The sequence below is a fragment of the Cygnus atratus genome, chromosome 2 (genome assembly GCF_013377495.2).
Source record: "Cygnus atratus isolate AKBS03 ecotype Queensland, Australia chromosome 2, CAtr_DNAZoo_HiC_assembly, whole genome shotgun sequence".
In the NCBI taxonomy this organism is placed as follows: domain Eukaryota; kingdom Metazoa; phylum Chordata; class Aves; order Anseriformes; family Anatidae; genus Cygnus; species Cygnus atratus.
In genome coordinates, this window is record NC_066363.1 from 29196239 (window position 1) to 29216659 (window position 20421).

The 20421-nt window shown below is 38.7% G+C and overlaps 2 protein-coding genes and 1 long non-coding RNA gene across 4 annotated transcripts in view; 1 reads left to right on the forward strand and 2 right to left on the reverse strand.

Annotated features, from left to right (window-relative positions):
• THSD7A (thrombospondin type 1 domain containing 7A) overlaps window positions 1–7051 on the reverse strand; it is a 281954-nt gene extending 274903 nt beyond the window's left edge. The window contains exon 1 of the mRNA XM_035545385.2: window positions 7009–7051. The gene's annotated coding sequence lies outside the window, so the exon portion shown is untranslated. The remainder of the gene's footprint in view (window positions 1–7008) is intronic.
• Window positions 1–20421, forward strand: part of TMEM106B (transmembrane protein 106B) — a 1075577-nt gene that overhangs the window by 1004000 nt on the left and 51156 nt on the right. The gene's annotated exons all lie outside the window — the stretch shown is intronic.
• Window positions 13716–19921, reverse strand: LOC126913208 (uncharacterized). Its single transcript, XR_007707914.1, has 3 exons — window positions 19832–19921; window positions 19576–19635; window positions 13716–13748 (listed from the first exon to the last, which is right to left on the reverse strand). It is a non-coding gene; the product is annotated as an uncharacterized LOC126913208 (long non-coding RNA).

The following is a 20421-nucleotide window of genomic DNA, read 5'->3' on the forward strand; positions in this document are numbered from 1 at the left end:
ATTTACCGTTTACAAAAAAAATATGTCTATACAAAGATAGACTAACCTTTTCCTCAACACCACCAGCTCATGAACTCAAACAGGGAGAACAACATTCCTCCTCTGCTGAAGCAAAAGGGAACTTTAATACTAACTACAAGAAGGCTGGATATCAACCCTTAAGCTAAGAAAAGATGTAAGGAGTCTAACTGATTACTTATTTAGGTAACTTATCTTTTAACAGGTTGTCCACCTATTTTTAGACACTACAACTAATTTAAAGTTTATTTTCCCATAATTACTCTACATGCCTTCCACAACCTAATATATACATATCTTCTGTATTGCATCCTATTTCCAAGTGTAACGACCCTCAAAATCCAAGATTGATTTTGGCTTTACCCTGATCAATACTAATCTCCAAGATATATTAGACTTTACATTGACCCAAACAAAAAAGTCATTACATGTATATTAGTCAATCTCCAAAACATTTATTAAATTAATTTCAGAGACCACAAAAGGTGCATTGTTACCACCGTTTCTATCTGGGATTTCCATCCATCATCTTTAAGAAGATTTACATGCGACCAATAATTCACATAATCACATAGTCACTATAGTGGATTCCTCAAAATGTCTTGACCTGTCTGCTATTATTTTGAGATTAATCTTTTTGTATTTAATTGGAGAAACAACAGCAAATTACACAGCTATTGGACTATTAGAATCCAATCTTACACACATTAAAGTCAATGGGAAAATACGTCTCCTCTGTTCAGCGACAGCATTGAGCTCAAAGACTGGCAGGAGTCAAAAACACTGCATTTAGACTTTCAGTCCCACTGAAAGCAAAGTCAGAGAAACTTTTTCAATAAAAAGACTTCAACCAGCACATTTTTAAACAAAGAATCACAGCACCCAGAAGTGTATTTATATAAATCTAATTTTTGAAAACTAGATATTTCTGACAACCTTTTTTATGATACTGGCTAATCTCAAGATAGGAATATAAGATCTATATACACATAAATGTTAACAGTATGACAAAATTGTTACTGACCTATTCTGGGTAGTCTCCTGATCACTTTCATTCTGTTTCAACGAAACAAAACCAAGACTTCCACTTAATAAAAACACAAAGGGGAGAGAGAAGAGAGGGAGAGAGGGAGGGAGAGAGAGAGAGGGAGAGAGAGAGAGAAATACAAGCTACATTTCATAGATTTTACAAGTAAAACTAGTGACTTCATTTAAGTTATTCTTCCTTATTTTGATTTTTTTTACACAAAATGTAAATTTGCCTCCTTATGACATTATAGATTTCAATAGAACTATTTGCATTTCAGATAGATAATACAATTTACACTTTGCATAGTAAAGACCTCTTATTGTAAATTATTTGAGGCAATAACCATGTGTTTATTCTCTCCCCCAGGCACTTTAACCTAAATTAAATAAATAATTCTACAACTTCTCTGAAATGTTATTAGGCAAAACTAATATTAAACACTCCATGAAATTTCTATTCAGAAGTCTTAACATAATAAAAAACAATATAATACCATTTCTTTTTAAATACTCACAGACACTTAAAATACTAATACACGTTATACATTTAGAAGTTTGACACATCAGAAGTATTAGCTTAAAAACTTAAGTTTAAACTTTTGATTATTCCAGCTTTGGGAATACAGATATCAAAAGACATTGGAGTAGTCAGAAAAAAAAAAGTTATTAGTAAGCACAAAGGAAGAGAAGCTGCTTAAATAGAATCATAAGGGTTGGAAAAGACCTCCAAGATCATCTGGTCCAACCATCACCTTACTGCCAATGTCACCCACTAAACCATATCCCTAACCACCAAAGCCAACCTTTCCTTGAACACCCCTAGGGATGGTGACTCCACCACTTCCCTTGGCAACCCGTTCATAATAGACAACAATAAAAAATGGATCCATCCTGGGCTACATCAAAAGCAGAGTGGCCAGCAGGTCAAGAGAGGTGATTCTCCCCTTCTGCTCTGCTCTCGTGAGACCCCACTTGGAGCACTGTGTTCAGCTCTGGGGCCCCCAGGATAAGAAAGACGTGGGCCTGTTGGAGTGAGACCAGAGGGCCACAAGGGTGGTAAGAGGGCTGGCACACCTCTCCTATGAAGGCAGCGTGAGAGAGTCAGGGTTGTTCAGGAGAGGAGGCAGGTTCAGGGAGACGTTACAGTGGCCTTAACCACTTAGGCCCACCTTAACGTGGGCCTACAGGAAAGATGGGGAGGGACTCTCTCAGGAATCGTAATGCAACAGTAGACAAGGTGTAAAGGTTTTATACTACAAGAGGGTAGGTTTAGGAAGAAATTCTTCACTCAGAGGGTGCTGAGGCAATGAAAAAGGTTGCCCAGGGAAGCTGTGGATGCCCCATCCCTGGAAGTGTTCAAGGTCAGGCTGGATGGGGCTTTGGGCAACTTGGTCTGGTGGGAGGTGTCTCTGCCCATGGCAGGGGGGGTGGAACTAGGTGGTCTTTGAGGTCTCTTCCAACCCGAGCCATTCTATGATTCTATATCTAATGAACAATTGTAAGCCAAATGCTGAGAGCTTGTGTTATAATATGAAATGCGAGCAGTTTTGCTGAAGATGCTAGCACACCACAAAAAAGCAAAATGACATTTTGTTACACACATTAAATTTCTTCTAAGCTTGTCTGGACTTTCCTTTTAAAATTCTCTGTCAATATCAGTGTTTCAGCTCCACAAACTACTGGGGACATTTTACTAACTGCTATTGATGAGAAGAATGTCTTAAAACATCTACACTACCTATTTTTTTAATGTTCATCTTACAAAAGAAATCTGATTGGAAAGCATTTTAAGTATTCTGTGTTTTCAGGAGGAATTGATAAGAGTGCATCAGGTCACAAAGAGGGGGAGCCCATCTCAAGCACAGTCTGAGGAGTGAGAAAGCACGAGACATTCATCTCCCTCTTGAGGGCTGCTGGAGGAAAAGCAAAGGGAACAAGAAGATAGAGCCAGGCTGCACACAACATGGCTTTAGCCTATCCAGGCACAGACAAACAGCTTAAACGAATGTAGAAGAGGAGAAATTACTCGAGGGGGTTAAATATTGGCAAGAGCCAAAAAAGAAGAAAGGATTTCTGAAGCTGCATTTTAAACAGACTGAACGGAAACTGGATTGGCACATTACATGCCATGAAATTGAAAGCTTTGACACAAGTTAAATGCAACCAGTTCCCTGGGCCCATTCTGCTGCTAAACACGTAATTCCTTCTGTACAATAGAAAACCTTTATTTCAAAACTTCTGTAGTGCTTCCCCACCCCTCTCTGCTGCCACTGAGTACTTCAGAACCCACTTGTTCTAACAGGAAAATATTTTGTGAATTTCTGTAAGAAACTTTATTCAGGGGTAGTAGACACTCAATTGTTCTTGTGCAACAATGTCTTTTATCACCAGGTTCTGCTCCTCTTTTATGGATCCTCTTCCAAAGTCACAGATGGTAGCCATTACCTACATAGCTTTCATCGCACTTGGAAGAAAAAAAAAGGGAAAAAAAAAAAAAGGATCTCCCATATCTCTAGGGCAAGGAAAGCTCACAATATATTCAGACCATCCTGTTAGCTCTTCTCGGTGCCTAGTTCAATTTCAGTTATTTCTTCTTGAACGTGTGATCACAACATTTTGCCTCATGGTAGGTTTTGTGAGATGACATTTGTATTTTATTAGATATTTCAAAGCTCTCTCTTCAAAGGCATCATAAAACTGTATTTCGCATTACATCAGCAGCTCAGGTGATTATTCCTTTATTTCCAAACCACCCCCTAAATTTACATTACAGAACAAAACTTACATATGTTATGAACATGTGTGTCAATTAATTACAATATCATTCCAAAGCCTCAGCTTCACCAATTTGAACATCAACATTTTAACCAAAAAATGACTTTACAAAGAAAGGTTTGGTTTTCTTCCAAAAATTTTAAGAAAGCTGCTACACATCCACATACCACAAATCAACCATGTGAAAGTTAAAATGGATTCTCAAATTTTACAACAGTAAGTTTCAACCTGTAACATGCCAAGGACTTGCAAGAGGTCTACTATACATAGTTAAGAAAGCAAGGTCCACTGACAACAAGTTAAACATTAATATAGGAATCTCCATACTTACACTGGAAAATTTTTTGTGGTCTGCAAATTGAAATAAAGTTGAAAACCACCTCTGGTATTACTGGGGCATCCTCCTTGCCTGTAGTAGCCTGTGGACAGGGCACAGTTCTGACAGGCACTGTGTGGTTATGATAAGTAAAGCCAACAGCTTAGGGAAAATATTGAATACACTTATCTCCTGCATAATTTTACTTCTGGAAGAAAGGGTAACTTTTACATCAGAACAAGCCAGAATAGCATATCAAAAGCTATGATGCTTGTGCGTATTAGCATTCCAGCCCATCTTTTCTCCATCTCCTTCACCACAAATTTAACCCTGTTTTCAAATGTTGACTTGTAAAAGTTGTGAGCACATGAGAAAAGAAATGAAGCAAGATTTTTTTTCATGTTATTAAAGGAAAGAATCCCAAGGTATCCCTAATAACTTCTAGATACTGTTTTCTCATGGAAGTGAAATACAGCTGGAGAAGGTAGACTATGCTATAGATAAGAATTAATTTTATACAGTTTCACAGCTGTTAAGATTAAAATTAAAATGCTTTCTCTTTCTGATTACATTCAGAGTACAATTTGAACACGTTGATTAAGTATGGATTAAGTGCAATAAAGCAGTGACTTGCACTTTTAGAATTTAAAGTGGTAAGGGAGAGGTAAGCATCAAGGAATTTCACCCAATTGACATTGAAGACTTACCAAAGGAACTACTAAGAGTGAAAAGCAAGGGATTTTCAATATTGTTTTCTCCTTTTTCCACATTATTGTTTCAGTAGGATCCAAATAAAAACTTTGTTGCTCACGTGGATTTAAAGGAGGAGCTAACTGAGGCAATCATAGTTCCATTCCCCCCCTACTATGGCTAGCTGTGACACATACAGTGTGTAAGGCTGCTTTAATATATGGTACGCTGACATGATATACAGCCTATAGAATTACTATGTCAGAATATTATCACTCTGTCAGCTTTCCACTTCTCCCTCTTGTCATAAAACGCACAATGTGGGAAGATAAATGTGGATCCAAGTGCCTAACCACAGCTGGGATTTCTGTTGTATGTATGTTGCACATTCCGGTAAAACACGTTTCAAAACAGGAGGAATAAAGTGATAGTTGCTAAAGACGCCCTAAATTCCTCAGTTTAAAAAGACAAGTCATCTACAATATTAAGCCTCAATCCAAGCCAAGGACAAAATATCTGAGCAAGGTCAAGTTCCATCTCACCAGAAGCAACTGCATTACTCCTGTATGGCCATAAAACCAGTGAAACTTCTGAAAACTGCAGGTAACAAAAACAAAAATTTCTCTACTGGTCTGCTGAATCTAAAGTCAGAACAGGTCTAACATAAACAAGCAAACAAAAATCTTGATAAAAGAAGTCAGAAGTGATCATCTAATACTATAATACCAATGGCCTTAACAAAAAACAAGTCGTTCCAAAAATCAGATCAATAGCATGGCCTAAAGAGTAACAAATCCTGTATTTCAAAAATCCTCTGCTATTAAATTACAGCATGTCATTCTCAAGCAACTTTGATAACATTTGTCCCCCTGTCTTCTAGGTGCCCTTCAGGAGATCTGTCAGAGGAAAAAAAAAAAAAAAAGAAAAAAAGAAAAAAAAATCTCAACAGGATCTTTGAGAAAAGACACATAAAATTAGGAAATGACAAAATAGGTCTTCTGACCTATACAAAACCAGCAAACATTTGTAATGCCTTATCCTACCAATTAAGAGATGACCCGATCAGTTTTAAAAAGTGGATATTTTTAAATGAAGTGCAAGAGTCTGGTAAAATAACTTTCTCTGGTACAGCTCCGTCAAACTTAGTGCTGATTTACAAATTGCAAAATTTAGCTGCGGCAGCATTTTAACCCAAAATTACCTATCGCAACCTCATCATGACATCAAATGGTGCCTGCCACCCACAAAACTGCATCCATAACCCAGAACCCTTCTTGCATTTTCCATTAATTCCACAGATTTGCATTTCACTTAAGCGGAGCTATTAAAAGAAAACACCACCAACTGGAATTTAACTTTATGCCAACAGCATTAACTACGAAAGCGATTTTTTTTAACCCTACCTTTTTCTTTACTTTCCTTTTGGTTGTTTAAGAATGCTCCAGAAGAAAGTTCTGTGTGTGTGGGGACACGTCTGTCCCCATCCCTGGTGCTCTCTTTCCACATGCCTGCTTGCTACGCTTCCAGCTCACCGAGCCTCTTACAAAACACCCCCGGACCAAGCAAGTAGCAGCACTCAGCTCCTCCAGGCGCAGTGCCCTGGGCCCTATTTCTGCTGGCAACTACAGCCCTGTGACACGCACCGAGTAATCTGAAAAATGTGATTGCCGTCCCACGTCCTTCAGACAGCAACTATTTACTTTAACAAAGCAACTTGACAGTTTCACTCCTAAAAAGCAGGCTTGGTTGTGGAGAGCCTGGCAAACCCTCTCTTGCCAGTTTCCTTGTGCTGAGTGTATTCTTTGGTGTTTATAGAAGTGGCTCCGCGTCACGTCGTTGTTTTTTTTACTTTGCCCTCCCGGAGAGCGCAACCGCGGCCGCCTTTAAGCTTAAATCGTCACTTCAAATTCCGCGGAACAGAAATCACGGGCCGCGACTCGCAGCAGCACCACCAGCAGCAGCACTTGGCGCTGATCCCACACGGAGCCAACTCCCGGCTCCTTCCCCTCCCGGCCCCGTGCCCACTGCCCCTGCACGGTGCAGGTGAGAGGCGGCTCCGCACCTCGCCGCTGCCCCCCATCCCCATCCCCATCCCCATCCCCATCCCCATCCCCATCCCATCCCCTCCCCTCCCCTCCCATCCCATCCCCATTCTCATTCCCATCCCCACCCGCACTCACCGCTCCGCTCCCGGGGCCGGGGCAGGGCGGCGGGTGCCTCCCTCCCTTTCCCTCTCCCTCCCTCCCGGGGCGGAGCGGAGGCTCCGCGCCCCCCGGTGCCCCCCGCCGCCCCCGCCGCCTTCCGCGGGCATGGAGCCGCCCCCCCGCCGTATCACGCGGCCGCCCGCCCCTCCCCGGGAGCCGCCGGCTCCAGCCGCAATGCAGCGGCGGCCGGACCCGATCCTTCGCCCGGCACGGCTCGGCACGGCTCGGCTCGGCACCTGCCCGCCGCCCCCCTGGCTGCCGGGGCCCCCCAGGAGCGCCTCGCGGGGTGCGAGAGGAGGGAGACGGCCCGCAAAAAGAGGGGGGCGAAATCATCCCAAAGGAGTTTTGCCCGCTGTTTGCTCCCCCCCCCCCCCCCGCACCTAAGGACGAGCCGAGATTAATTGCGCTGCTTGGCGAAGAAAATGAGGGGTGCCATTAATCAAGGAGGCCGTAAGGCGTCCGCGCTGGTACATGGGATTCTGAGATTTGCCGGGGCAGATGCTGGCAAAAGCACTCCCCAGGTCTGGTGTAAATCACTCCACTTCTGGAACTGTAAACAGCCCATGACAGCGCCTCGTGAGTTTTCTTCAAGAGAAGTGTTTCTTAGGAAGATGAATATTCACTTCATACTGCCAAAGAGCGTTTCCAACAGCTTTTACGTTTCCCTTTCTCAATAATTAAACTATTGGGTTTTCCTTCCTGGATGTCAGAAACTTCAAACCTGCAGAAAGAAGACTTTTCACACAAATGTCTTTCAGACATGGATAAAAAAAACAAAGCTAGGCAAACTCCACAAGTACCCAAATTGCTGGTTTAATGCCCTGCTTGAAATAAACACACAAAACTAGTTAGAGTTAATAGCTAGCAAAACTAGTTAGAGTTAATAGCTGTGTCCTGCTATCTCCAATACTTATCCTTACCTCCGGCAACTACAGCACAATCAAAATTTGTTCCAAGCTTTATTTATTGTCATGTACTTTGAGAAAAGCAATGAATCAATGCCACTTTTATTCATTGCTGCTAAAAGAACATTGGGCTTTCAGTGGGATCTAAATATTCCAGGTGGGGAGAAGGCCTTTTTTTCATTAGTCTGCCCTAAATCTGTTTCACGAAGCAAAAATGAGTTATGGCATGATCAACTTCAATCAATTGTGCATGGTATCACATCGATTGCTACGTCAAATGCTTGTCTAAATATAAGCTTAGCACCAATATCCTTGACTGAGTAATTGTGAGCTTGATTGCATGTCTTGCAATAATGTGATCAATCTACAGTGGCATTCAGAATTTTGCAGAAACCTGAGCTATAAATTAAAAATAACATCTACCTCATAAAATGAACCACTGTTCAAAACATGGAGTTTACAATAATTATTTAAAAATTATTCAGATGTTAACCTCATAATATACAAGATAAATGTTTAAACTAACCATTTTAATATTATTAAAAAAATCTTTTGGTGAAATTTTGGAAAATTGTTGCTCTTTTTATTAATTTTATGAAAAGCTATGTACAAAACACCAAAACTTTTATTTAACTTATGCTCAGTATTTAGATTTACTGAGCATTGTCCACTGAGTCATCTTTATATGGCTTCAGCATCTGATGGAGAAACAGAGTTGTGCAAGTATCATCTTTCCTAATCTTCTCTTAGATTTTGCACCAAAGTTATGTTAAAATTATTTATTTTTAAAATCAACTGAACACTTCAAGTAAAAACTAATACTTCAAGTATTAGTTCCAGGTCATTTTTACAGCAGTCAGAATAACTTAGGTTGGAGAAGACATCTAGAGATGTCAGGGCAGAGCAACTTCAAATTAGCAACTTCAACCAGGTTCCTCAGCACCTTATCTAAAGAAGTTTCAAATTTTCCAGGAATGGAGATCCTAGCTTTTCAGGACAACCTGTTCAATTTGGACTACTGCTTATTATGTGGCATGTCTTCTTTCTTTAAAAAAAAATAAAAAAAAAATCCCTTGCTGTTACTTGTATCTGTTCCTGCTCATCCTTTATCTGTGTGCCTCAGAAGCAGAGGTTCAGTTTTGCTGTAAGCAATCACTAGGCAATAGAAGGCAGCAAGTAGATCCTCCCCCTTGGCCTTCTTTTCCTCAGGCTGAGCACAGCCAGACCGCTCAGAAATATCATGAACTGTTCATAAATTCACAACTCCATCCCATTCCTTTTAAATAAATCTCACTGAATATAATATTATAAGGTAAAACTATTACTAGTGTCCTTTTTTTTTTTTTTGCCATCCCTCAGAGTACTAAAAATGGATAGCTAGAATTGACTAATCCAGCTTCTGAAAGAGGTACTCATGATGAACCGTACACAAAACACAGTGGTGCAAGTAAAGTGTCCTCCTAATTTGTCACAAAGAACAGAGATTAAGTTAGTCAGTTACATCCCATATTTTTAATTATACACCATAATTTTAAGGGTATCAGCAGCATCTAAAAAATAGACTGACTTCCCAGTTGTTACATGTAAAAAAAATATTCAGTATTGTTTTGTTTTTTTTTCCACTAATGGTAATGATATTTGCCTGAGATGCAGTTTCTCAGGCATATTTGAAAGTTAGTACACATTTTTATGTATCCACAGCCTGTGTACAACAGGGATTTGGCTAATGCCAAGATCAGTCCTGACGTGAAACTGTTGGGAATGGCAGCTCACAGAGAGGTCAGGAAAGTGGAGAACTGACAAAAAGTGGTGACCTAGGTTAAAACTGCTTTCCCTTTTGTTCACACGAGCTTTAGTTTGTCTGTCATCTCCATTTTAAAAGATAGAAAACTACATTTTCTAGCCATTGTATTTATAAATAATCATAAACTCTTTGAATTGTTTACAAATATCCTCATTAATACCATTTGCATTCCAAATTATTCTCCTTAGTGTAAATTATTCACTCTCTCTCTTTCTACATATCCACATATAATTTATCAGAAAATATAAGGCATATAATGTTAAGCATCTCATGGAAACTGACACTCTTGTTTTAAAGAATCCCCATTTCACACTAGTAACAAGCCTGCAGGCATCTCTGAAACCTGTAATATTGTGCTATATTGCAGAATCACCACTTCAGTCCAAACAAACCTAGCAGCTTTGCAAGCTGTGTTTGTGTTTTTTTTTTCCACAGGCCTGTTAGAGCACATCAAGGAAGAGAACTGAAAAGAAATTGGATCAAATGTTCTGGGAGAGTGTCTTTAAAGAACCAAGTGAAAAATTCTTCTCAAATCTGTAAAGAACTTGTGAAACCTTTCGGAGTTTTTGTAATGATGCAAAAATACGAGGGAAAAATCTTCCCTGAGGGACTTGACAAGAGAAGATACATGTTCATAGTCAAGGAGCTAAACAACTCAATAAATTGGAGTGGGATAAGGAGGGTTTCACCTCAGTTCAGCAAATCTGTGATGAATTGACTAAGTTGTTACTATTTTACATATTCTATGCCTTATGTGACATTAATTAGTTACTTCAGTCCAATTTCCATTGGGCAGAAGCCTACCCAAGAAGTCACCAGTACAGCAGACACTAATTGGCATTCCTGTTTGCCATCTATATTTAAAGCATTAATTTTCTAGCACTGTGTGGACACACAGAGTACACGCAACTCTACCACCGATTACTTTGAAATGTTTAAGGCACAAATGATGGTAAAACGCAGGCAGTCTGGTATTGCCCATGCCTGTGATGCAAATCAGTGTTTATCTGTGCTTTTCTGAACCTTGACATTAGAAATTATTGAATGTCTTTTTCCTTCTCCCATTTGAAATGTTCTTCCCAACACAAAATCAAAATCTGTTAATTTATTTTTATTATTATTATTCAAGGACTACAACGACTGAGGACTATGCCCTACAAGAATGAACAGATCAATTTGAATTGAGTACCACTCCCTTGGTATTTTGGCCATATGTCCCAAGGCAGAGGAAAGACACAAGAATACTTAATTTCCCATCTACTTAGGGCTACCTCTGATTTTGCATCAGAACCAAAACTATCTTTTCTCATAGTTGAAACATCCAAACTGGAAGACCTTCTATCTGATAGTTTTCCGAACAGAAATACATTTTTGAAAAGACTTCTACTGAAGAATTTTTCTTTTTTGGAACACCTAATGAATCATTAACAATGCATTTGATCTGCTAGACAGACTTTTTTAAATGCACTTGAATGGAAGCAGATGTTGAACACTTCTTTTCTGTTCAAATCACTACTTCCATATATCCCATAAAAACTAAACACATGAAAGCACTGGAATTGGGTGGTTATGTTCTGTACACGTTCATGTAACAAAGTTCTGCCATACCATAAAGGCCCATCTTGGAAGATGATCACAGAATCACAGAATATCCCGAGTTGCAAGGGACCCGGAAAGATTATCAAGTCCAACTCCTGCTTCCACACAGGACCACCCAAAAACCAGACCCTAGGTCTGAGAGCAGTGTCCAAATGCTTCTTGAACTTTGTCAGGCTCAGTGCCATGACCACTGTCCTGGGGAGCCTGTCCCAGTGCCCAACCACCCTCTGGGTGCAGAACCTTTTCCTAACACCCAGCCTGACCCTCCCCTGTCCCAGCTCCATGCCGTTCCCTCGGGTCCTGTCACTATCCCCAGAGAGCAGAGCTCAGTGCCTGCCCCTCCGCTCCCCTTTGTGAGGGAGCCGCAGGCCGCCATGAGGCCTCCCCTCAGCCTGCTCTGCTCTGGGCTGGACAAACCCAAGGACTTCAGCCACCTCTCATACCTCTTGCCCGCTAGACCCTTTACCATCTTTGTTGCCCTCCTTTGGACTCTCTCCAACAGTTTTATATCTTTCTTATACTGTGGTGTCCAAAACTGCACACAGCACTCGAGGTTAGGCCGCACCAGTGTAGAGCAGAGCGGCACAATCCCTTCCCTTTACCCACTAGTGCCTGATGCAACCCAGGGTACAGTTGGCCCTTTTGGCAGCCAGGGCACACTGTCGACTCATAGTTAACTTACTGTAAACCAGAACTCCCAGATCCCTTTCTGCCCAGCTACTCTCCAGCATCTTGTCCCCCAGTCTGTACATATGCCCAGGGTTGCCCCTTCGCAGGTGCAGAATCCAGCACTTGCTCTTGTTGAACTTCATATGGTTGATTGCCCAGCCCTCCAATTTGTCAAGATCTCTCTGCAAGGCCTCTCTACCCTCAAGGGAGTCAACAGCTCCTCCTAGTTTAGTATCATCACCAAGTTTACTTCATAGACATTTAACTTCTGGATCCAGATAATTTATAAAAACATTGAAGAGAACTGGACCTAAAATGGAGCCCAGTGAAACCCCACTTGTCCCCAGCCTGATGTAACCCCATTTACTTTAACCCATTGAGACCAAAATGTCAACCAATTGTTCACCCACTGTATTTAGTATTATGATGATATCCAAATCAGCTTTTAGGAGAGACACCATGATATTTCATATCTGCCTCTAACTCCAACAATATTATGAAGGTCAAACCAATAAATAATTCCAGCTGTCAAGACACAGAAATCTGAAAAGATTTATAGGGATGGTATTAAAGACTGGAGAGCATCTATGTGTAAGGTGGGGAAAAAAGAGCCTAAAATCACATTGCCCAGCACATGGACAAGCACGAGCAGAGGGCACAAGGGCAGAACACCAATGGGATGGGCAATGTGGCTGCTGAAAGCTGAAAATGACATTTATGTAACTAAATCAAGAAAAGGTTTTCAGGACAGAACTAGACAATTTTTGACAATTTTTGAATTTTTAAGCTGCTGCACAGGGATTTAGCTTCTCGGGTAAATATATTTTGCTTAAGGCCTGCAAGCTTTGCTGTTAAGAGCTGCTGCGTGCAACAAGCAGTGACAATTTTATTCAGATCAATGAGGTTAAAGGAATCATTCCAACACTTTCCACTTTAAGAAGTTGAAAGAGGAAATTAAGTTACAAGCATTAACTTTACATTATATCTGCGGTCCTCTGTGGCTGCAAAGCCAATAAGCGCGTGGTCTCTTGCTACTGTAAGAATCTATGCCATCCCTCATGACTAAGTATTCTGGGGTCTTTCCGAGCAACAGGATAGGATGGCATACAGCCATTCCAGTAGAGCTGTATGTCACTTGCCAGTCACGAGACAGGACAGCTCAAAGTCTACACTACCCTTAGAAGAGGAATATAAAAGTGCCTGTACAGAAGACTGCATGGTTACAGTGCAGCAGAGCATCCATTCATTATTCTCACTGATTTCTCCAAGTTTCAGCTAATCTAAGCGTACCTAAGGATATTCACTGAATCTTTACTTTCTAATTGAGTATTTTAACAGAAACAACCTTCAAAACGTGAGATCTCCTGTGTATCTACACATTTTTAAGCAACACACACAGTTCTTTTTGAAATATGAATTAGAGACATTTTAAAAACTATTAGAGAATTATTAATTTCATGAAAAAATCAATGCATTTTTACAAAGGGATATACATATATATAAGCACATGCATACCTGATAATCTGTATTCCATAGGGGAGAGAAAATAGATGGTTTTATCCCAAATTAACGTCAGTATTTTAACCCTTCACCTTCAAGCGAAGGAATGATGGTACAGAAACTGTAAGGTCTGCCCAGTCTTGGATCCAAGTTCCAGGAAGGTGCTCTGCACTGGACTTAGCACTTTTATTTGACAAGTACTTACCTGGGAAGTTGAAACTCTGACATTCAGTGCGCATCTAGTATATACCAAACAAAAGCATGTCAGCTTTAGCATTATAAAAACTGATTTAGGAAAAAAAGAACTTTTACTGCACACCATTAATACACTTGCAATGGCTATATGAAACCACAGATGGCTATTACCCTTATTAATGATAATAAACCTTCTTAACATTAGTTAACTACTAAATAGAGGAGTACTTTCTTGACATTTATGATGTTTACACCGGAATTAAACTGGCAAAGGATGAGGTACCGAAACATTCATTTTTTTCATCTTTTTTTTTTTTTAATTTTATTCTTTTTTTTTTTGGAGATTAGAGAAACTCCAGGGAGTTGGCAATTCAGAATATAAAGGTCAGTTTCTGTTAATGATACACAGAATATACATAGAAGGAAGGAATTTTCATGAAAAGCTGGCCCGCTGTGGACTAATTGCTCATTACTTTCATCATCCCTAAGGAAACATGCAGATAATCCTATTTCAAGACATACAGCTTAGCTGAAATTTAAGCAGAATGAACAAGGCTGGAGTCTGCAACAAAGTGCTGTATATTTAAGATACAAATGGCCCAACTGAAGATACAAATGGCTAAGTCAGGAACTGTAAAAATCCAGTCTGCTTACAGAAGACTGGGGAGACTTTCCTGGATTTGCTGGTAGCAAGCTCAAACTGCATCCCCAGCAGCGTCCTTTAGTGTGCTGCTAGAAGTCACTAATTTATCAGTAAGAGCAAATATAGCATCACTCATTCCAGCCTTGCTGGTGTACTGCTTTTCTCTCAAGGGAATCTCCTTACATGGCTATGTGGAAAAAGACCGTGCTCTTTGATTCTGGGAATGGAGTAGGCCTGGTGAGAAGAGATCTCCTATGCTTTCAGTTTCTTTCAAATTTTAACCATAAAATAATATTGAGTGCACTAAAGACACGTTTCCTATGCAAACACTATATAAGTAATACATATTTTATGTAAATTATTTATAGAATCTGGTCTTGACAACATAAAAGTTCATTGGGATCTTTTCATTTACTGAAAGCAGGTACAAGATCAGCTTATCACTTACACACATGAACTGAACATGCCCACTAAAAGTGGTCATTTTTTAAATGTGCTATAATCCAGACAAACACCATTTTCAATTTTAAAATTCTTCTGTCCTTTTCTGTGTTTGGTTGCTCAGGTATGGCCAAATGCATACTGCATCTCATTGATTTTGGCTCAAACAGAAACATCATTGTTCCAAGGGACAGTATCAAGAGATGGTGTGCCCATAAAACATAGGATTGTGTTTCACTGGTGAGTTTTCTGTTTGTTTTATCACTTTTACTGTGACAATACTTTCTGTACAAAAGATTACATTATTTTCTACTAATCTGGACCATGGCATAGCATACACAAATACCAACTCCATAACTTTTTAATAGAGCATTATTCTAATGCCACAGAGCAAATCACATGTTATCTAAGCTGACTTGACCAGCAATACAGCATGAACTCTGCATGATATAGAATAGCCTATATAGAATTATTGTGAAAATGTGTATATAGAGAATTTAAGACATTTTTAGAGTATATATAATCTGAAAATACTTTGTTGTGGTAGTCTTTAAAGGCATTTTACTCTCAGGCGGAGTACTGTCATTCTGTAAAGTGGTATCATATTACCATAAAAAGATAAATCATAATGAAAATAGCCCAGCAGAAATGGTTGCAGGGTTGTGCATATAGCTATGCTTATATCCTCTAAAATTCCCTAGGTGAAAATCACTCTGCATGTCTATTCGTATGACTGGGTCTTCTGAAACATTAGGGAATTTGCCTTGCCTGGCTATAGAAGCTCATAGTGACATTTTCCAGGTTTTCTTCTAATCAGAGTCGAACTTTTTGATTTTAAATGATGCAATAAGGGCTCAGCATCTAGCAAAAGGATAGCTGTAGCTAAGAGGAAAGATAGAAATAACTAACCTATATTACAAAAATTTCTGCTCACAAGTGCTACAGCTGAAATCAATAGCATCATCAAAAATTGAGTAAAAATGTCAAAAACAGGATTCATAAAACCAAATAAAGAATAGGCATCCTAATTCCTGTCCTTGAGGTTGAAAACAAAGTTTCCTGTAGTTTTGCTGAGGATATTATTACTTTGCTACTATCCCTGGTACATATTTACCTATTTAAAAAGCCAGAAAAATGGATAAAGGACTTAATATCATTGACTAATGCACCATATGCATGTTTAATAACCTAATTAATAATACAAATTTCTTTTGTGAGCTAAACTCAGTATTCAGAAACATATATGTTATTTTTTTCAGTGTACATCTCTAGGCTTAAAAAGTTAGTATTTTGTTTTTGTTTGTTTATTTGTTTGTTTTAAATCAGCTAGACAAATCCAAAACTACAGAGTTAAGGGTTAAAGAGTGGGGTGCTCAGCTGATCTTTAGACACAAGGCTGAATCCTTTGGACTAATAAGTCTGCAAGAGCCCCAGGCTGGAAGTGGCCTGGGACAAGCATTGCTCTTTCCATGGCTTCCAACTTTCCAAACACTCAACAGTAATAACCCACCCAGAAAAATAATCAGACCAGGCTAGACTGAATCAAGAGGAACATTGTTTCAGTAGCTGGGAGCTGGTGGGATTTGGGATTTCAGTTACATCTTCTTACTTTTTTCTTCCATCTGACACATACTATTACAGACAAGATTGACAAGCATGATCAGAAACAGGTCTGTAGGATCTGAGGTGCATAGAGAATTATGCAATTATTTTTTAATATAAAATGAAGGCACTACTGGCAGTTATATATCCAAAGTTGAAGGCTTTTTTCAATTTTAATGTGGTGAACGAAAGTTATGAGGTTTATGGTTTTAAAAGTTGTGAATATGATACTGGCTAGAAAGCAACAATTTTCAACTTTATATGTTGCTTTTCCTTATTTGTTTCCTCTTACAATTGCCTCAAAGCTTAGAAAGTTGTTTTATGAACAAGGATAATACTGACATCATCCCTACAAGGCAGACAAAATCCTCATGAGAGACTCAGAAAGAAATGAGAGAGATCTGGAAACCTCTCTTCTACTTCACAATGTACAATGTTCATTACATTTTAGTTTAAAATTTATTTTAAAAAGCCTTCAGGGCTATCAGTTTGTCACTCTGGAGTAATCATTCTAACACACTATGGAGAGAAGGTAAAAGAAAGGAGCTGGAATCATGCTCAAGTCCTACTTTCAGAAAGCACTTATGATGGCTAATTGAAAATCCTTTGAAAAGCCATACTTAGACACTTCTTAAAATTAGAAAATTATACCAATCTGCCTAAGCAATGATTTGAATGTCTGGATAACTATCTGGCCTAATCAAAAGCTGTTCTTCCCTACCCCCTTCCCTTTGCTATAGCTGTAAAGTCAAGAGCATGCTTCACAAAGCCCCTAGTGGCACTAATGATGCTATTGCTCCTTTTTGCTGAGCTGTCATTTCTTCTAATTATCATTTATATTGGGTTCTGCTACTTTCTGATATTAATGTTGCCACATATATACTTTAATTGTTAGGCAATGCTACACAGTGCTTATTCATAAGAGAATTCTGGGCCCCTAGACTTCCCTGAAGTCTTGAAATGTTGATGGATGTCTTTAAGATGGTCCCTGCTTAATGTTCATTAGCAGGGGATGAGCTAGCTGTCCATAAAACCTTTAATTTTATACATGCAAATGGCTATTGTTTGAGCAAAATGGATAATTGAGCATCTAATTAGTGAATACCTGCTTGCACACACAATTAGCCAATTTGCAAGAGCAGATGCTGGTTTATGAATGCAGTGAAACTAGTTGCAGCAGCATGCAAGTTCCCTTCATAGATGACACCCTTCCACCTCTTAAGTGTCATGTTACTCTCCTTTTCCAAACGAGTGGGGAGGAAAGGAAATTACACTATTTCAAGTATTCCCTTTAATATTTTGTACTTGAAAATGACATAGAAATTGTGTAAGGGATCTTACAAGTCTCTGGGAATTCTCTCTCCCCTCAAAAGGATAAAATAAAATAAAATAAAATAAAATAAAATAAAATAAAATAAAATAAAATAGAAAAGATCGGACCTAAGCACTGTCTCCATCACCTTCATGGTGATGCTCACCTTGCCTCTTCATATCAATCTTAGTTACACGGATGGCTGGTTGATTTAGCTACTTAGTAAGTGTCATGGTTTACTCAAATTCTAACTTCTATAATAAAACTTCAGTAAAGCCATTGGTTAACTCCTGCAATACATATTTTCTGTGACTGCTTGTTTAAATCAATAGGTCACCTTGTTATCTGAGATATAATTTATGTATGTCTTCCCCTGGAAGAGGGTTTAATTTGCCTTGCTTTGACCAATTCATTTTCTACAAAGGAAGTTTGCTGACTATGCTTCCACAGCATAATCTGATCAAGTTCATTATTTTTACAGAGTTGGTCACATTGTCTGGTAAGGACAATTAATGTCATTATTCCTAAACACCTCATCAGAAAGCAAAGAGCAGGTTAAAGAGAAGGAACAAAGGAAAGAGAAGGAATGAAAAGAGAAAGAGAAAGAGAAAGAGAAAGAGAAAGAGAAAGAGAAAGAGAAAGAGAAAGAGAAAGAGAAAGAGAAAGAGAAAGAGAAAGAGAAAGAGAAAGAGAAAGAGAAAGAGAAAGAGAAAGAGAAAGAGAAAGAGAGAAAACAATATTGAATCCAGCCTACTATGCTGGGAGAGTTGTTCCCTTTATTTAGGACAGATGCACATAGCACTGGCAAAACAGATTGGGTTTTCTCTTTGATAAATTTCATTTAATATATTCATATACAGCTATTTTAATAATTGTAGTTTATGGTTGTACCAATATGAGTTGGTGGAAATGTGTATGTATTGCTACATAAAAGGCACTTGAAAGGAAAGACAAGGCTTCAGAAACTTATGTGTCCTTTAGATACCTTTACAGGCTAGTTTTCTCCTTTTCTTCAAATTTCTCCGTTCCTTTTAATGTTAAGTCATAGTAAAAGAGTAAATTATGGGGCAAATTTAATGAAAAATGCAAGATTAAAAAAAAAATTAAGAAAGCAATCAGTGAATCGGAAAAATCAGAAAAGGTGGTATGTGTGTACAGAATGCAATATTCTTCTTGTCATTGTAGCAAACACATGAAAAGTTCAAACAAAACTTCAAGCCTGTGTTCTTAATGCTAGTAGCTCAAATCTTCAAGATTTTGGCTAGTATCTTATAGCATAATGCTGCTCTAAGATGTCTAACATCAGATCTTCATCTTTAGGTAGTCTCAGAAGTCCATTCTATATAATGTTAGAGTAGCTTTATGGGCTTAGAGATTTCCAGTTTAAGAGTCACTTGGTCAAAGTGAGATATACTTACTGCATGGTCCACACAAGTGTTTCTGGAATAAATAAAGGCCTGGGTGTAGTCGTAATGATAATTTCTGCAGATCAGAAGCAGCGTGACTGTACAACCATGCAATCAGTCTTGCCACAGAACAGGATATTTATATTCCTTAAGGCTTCTGACCTTAAAAGATGCTCTAAGCGAAAATATAAAACATGACATTCAGATGATTTCTCATGCCTAAGCCCAAGACAAGCCTTAGATGTTCAGGGCACACTAGGCTAGTTCCTCAAGCAGAATTTAAATCCACAGTGATCTGTCAATATGCAATTTTGGTACTTCTCAACCACCAGGGCCTGGATCTATAGGTTTTTGTTGTTCTTTACATTAAAATCAGACTAACAGTTTTCTAAGACAAGCATACTAAAATACTGATTCTGGTAGCTGCTTCCCCATCACCAGAAATAGTGCTGCACAGACACGCTTACCCAACACAGTCACTTTGCTGTTGGACGACCACTGATGTAATCAACCACCATTATCAAAATCTTAAAGAAGAAAAAAGCATGAAACTGGTTTAATATAGGTGTTTTTTCTTTGTAATAAGTGGAATTGTAATCAGAAAACATGCTAATATTTGAAGAAATTCTATATACAGAAAAACACAGCAGATCCTGAGATGTTAGATCTCTCAAAAATCTTCCCACTTTAACTTAAAGCCTTTGCAGTAACTGGATTCCTTACCTTGTTAAAATGGATGTATTACTTTCCCTTCCCAGAAGAAGTGGGAAACATCTGTTGTATTTTGTCATTTTAGAAGGATAATCAACACAATTCAAACATCTCTGAAACAAGAAGTTGATGTTTTAAAGTACATTTTTTGTGAAGAGAGCTAAGGGCACAGATGCTCTATTAATTAGTGTGAAACAGAAGTAGAGCTTCCCATAAGCTCAGGCAGCACTGTGACTCACTCATTTTACTAATACAAACCTGATCAATTCTAATTTTGTTTTCTACAGAGATGAATGTGCTGATTACATTTGATTTGCATGAATAACATTAAGAATAATAAGTCAGTTTATAATATTAAATACTGAAGGACCTTCTAACTTTCTAGAACTAGATATTTTTTTTTTGCAAAGTTTAATTCTAGCTCTACTTTATGATCTGTAGAACTGAAAGTTGCTTAAAGCAGTTTCCCAAATCACAATATTGCTGTATTTTCCCACTTTAGCCACACTGCTCAAAAGTCTACCTTGTAAAATAGGGACATTTGAAAACATTTGATTTAATGCTACATGGTGTGTTTGCTTTAAAAAAAAAATAAATCAAAG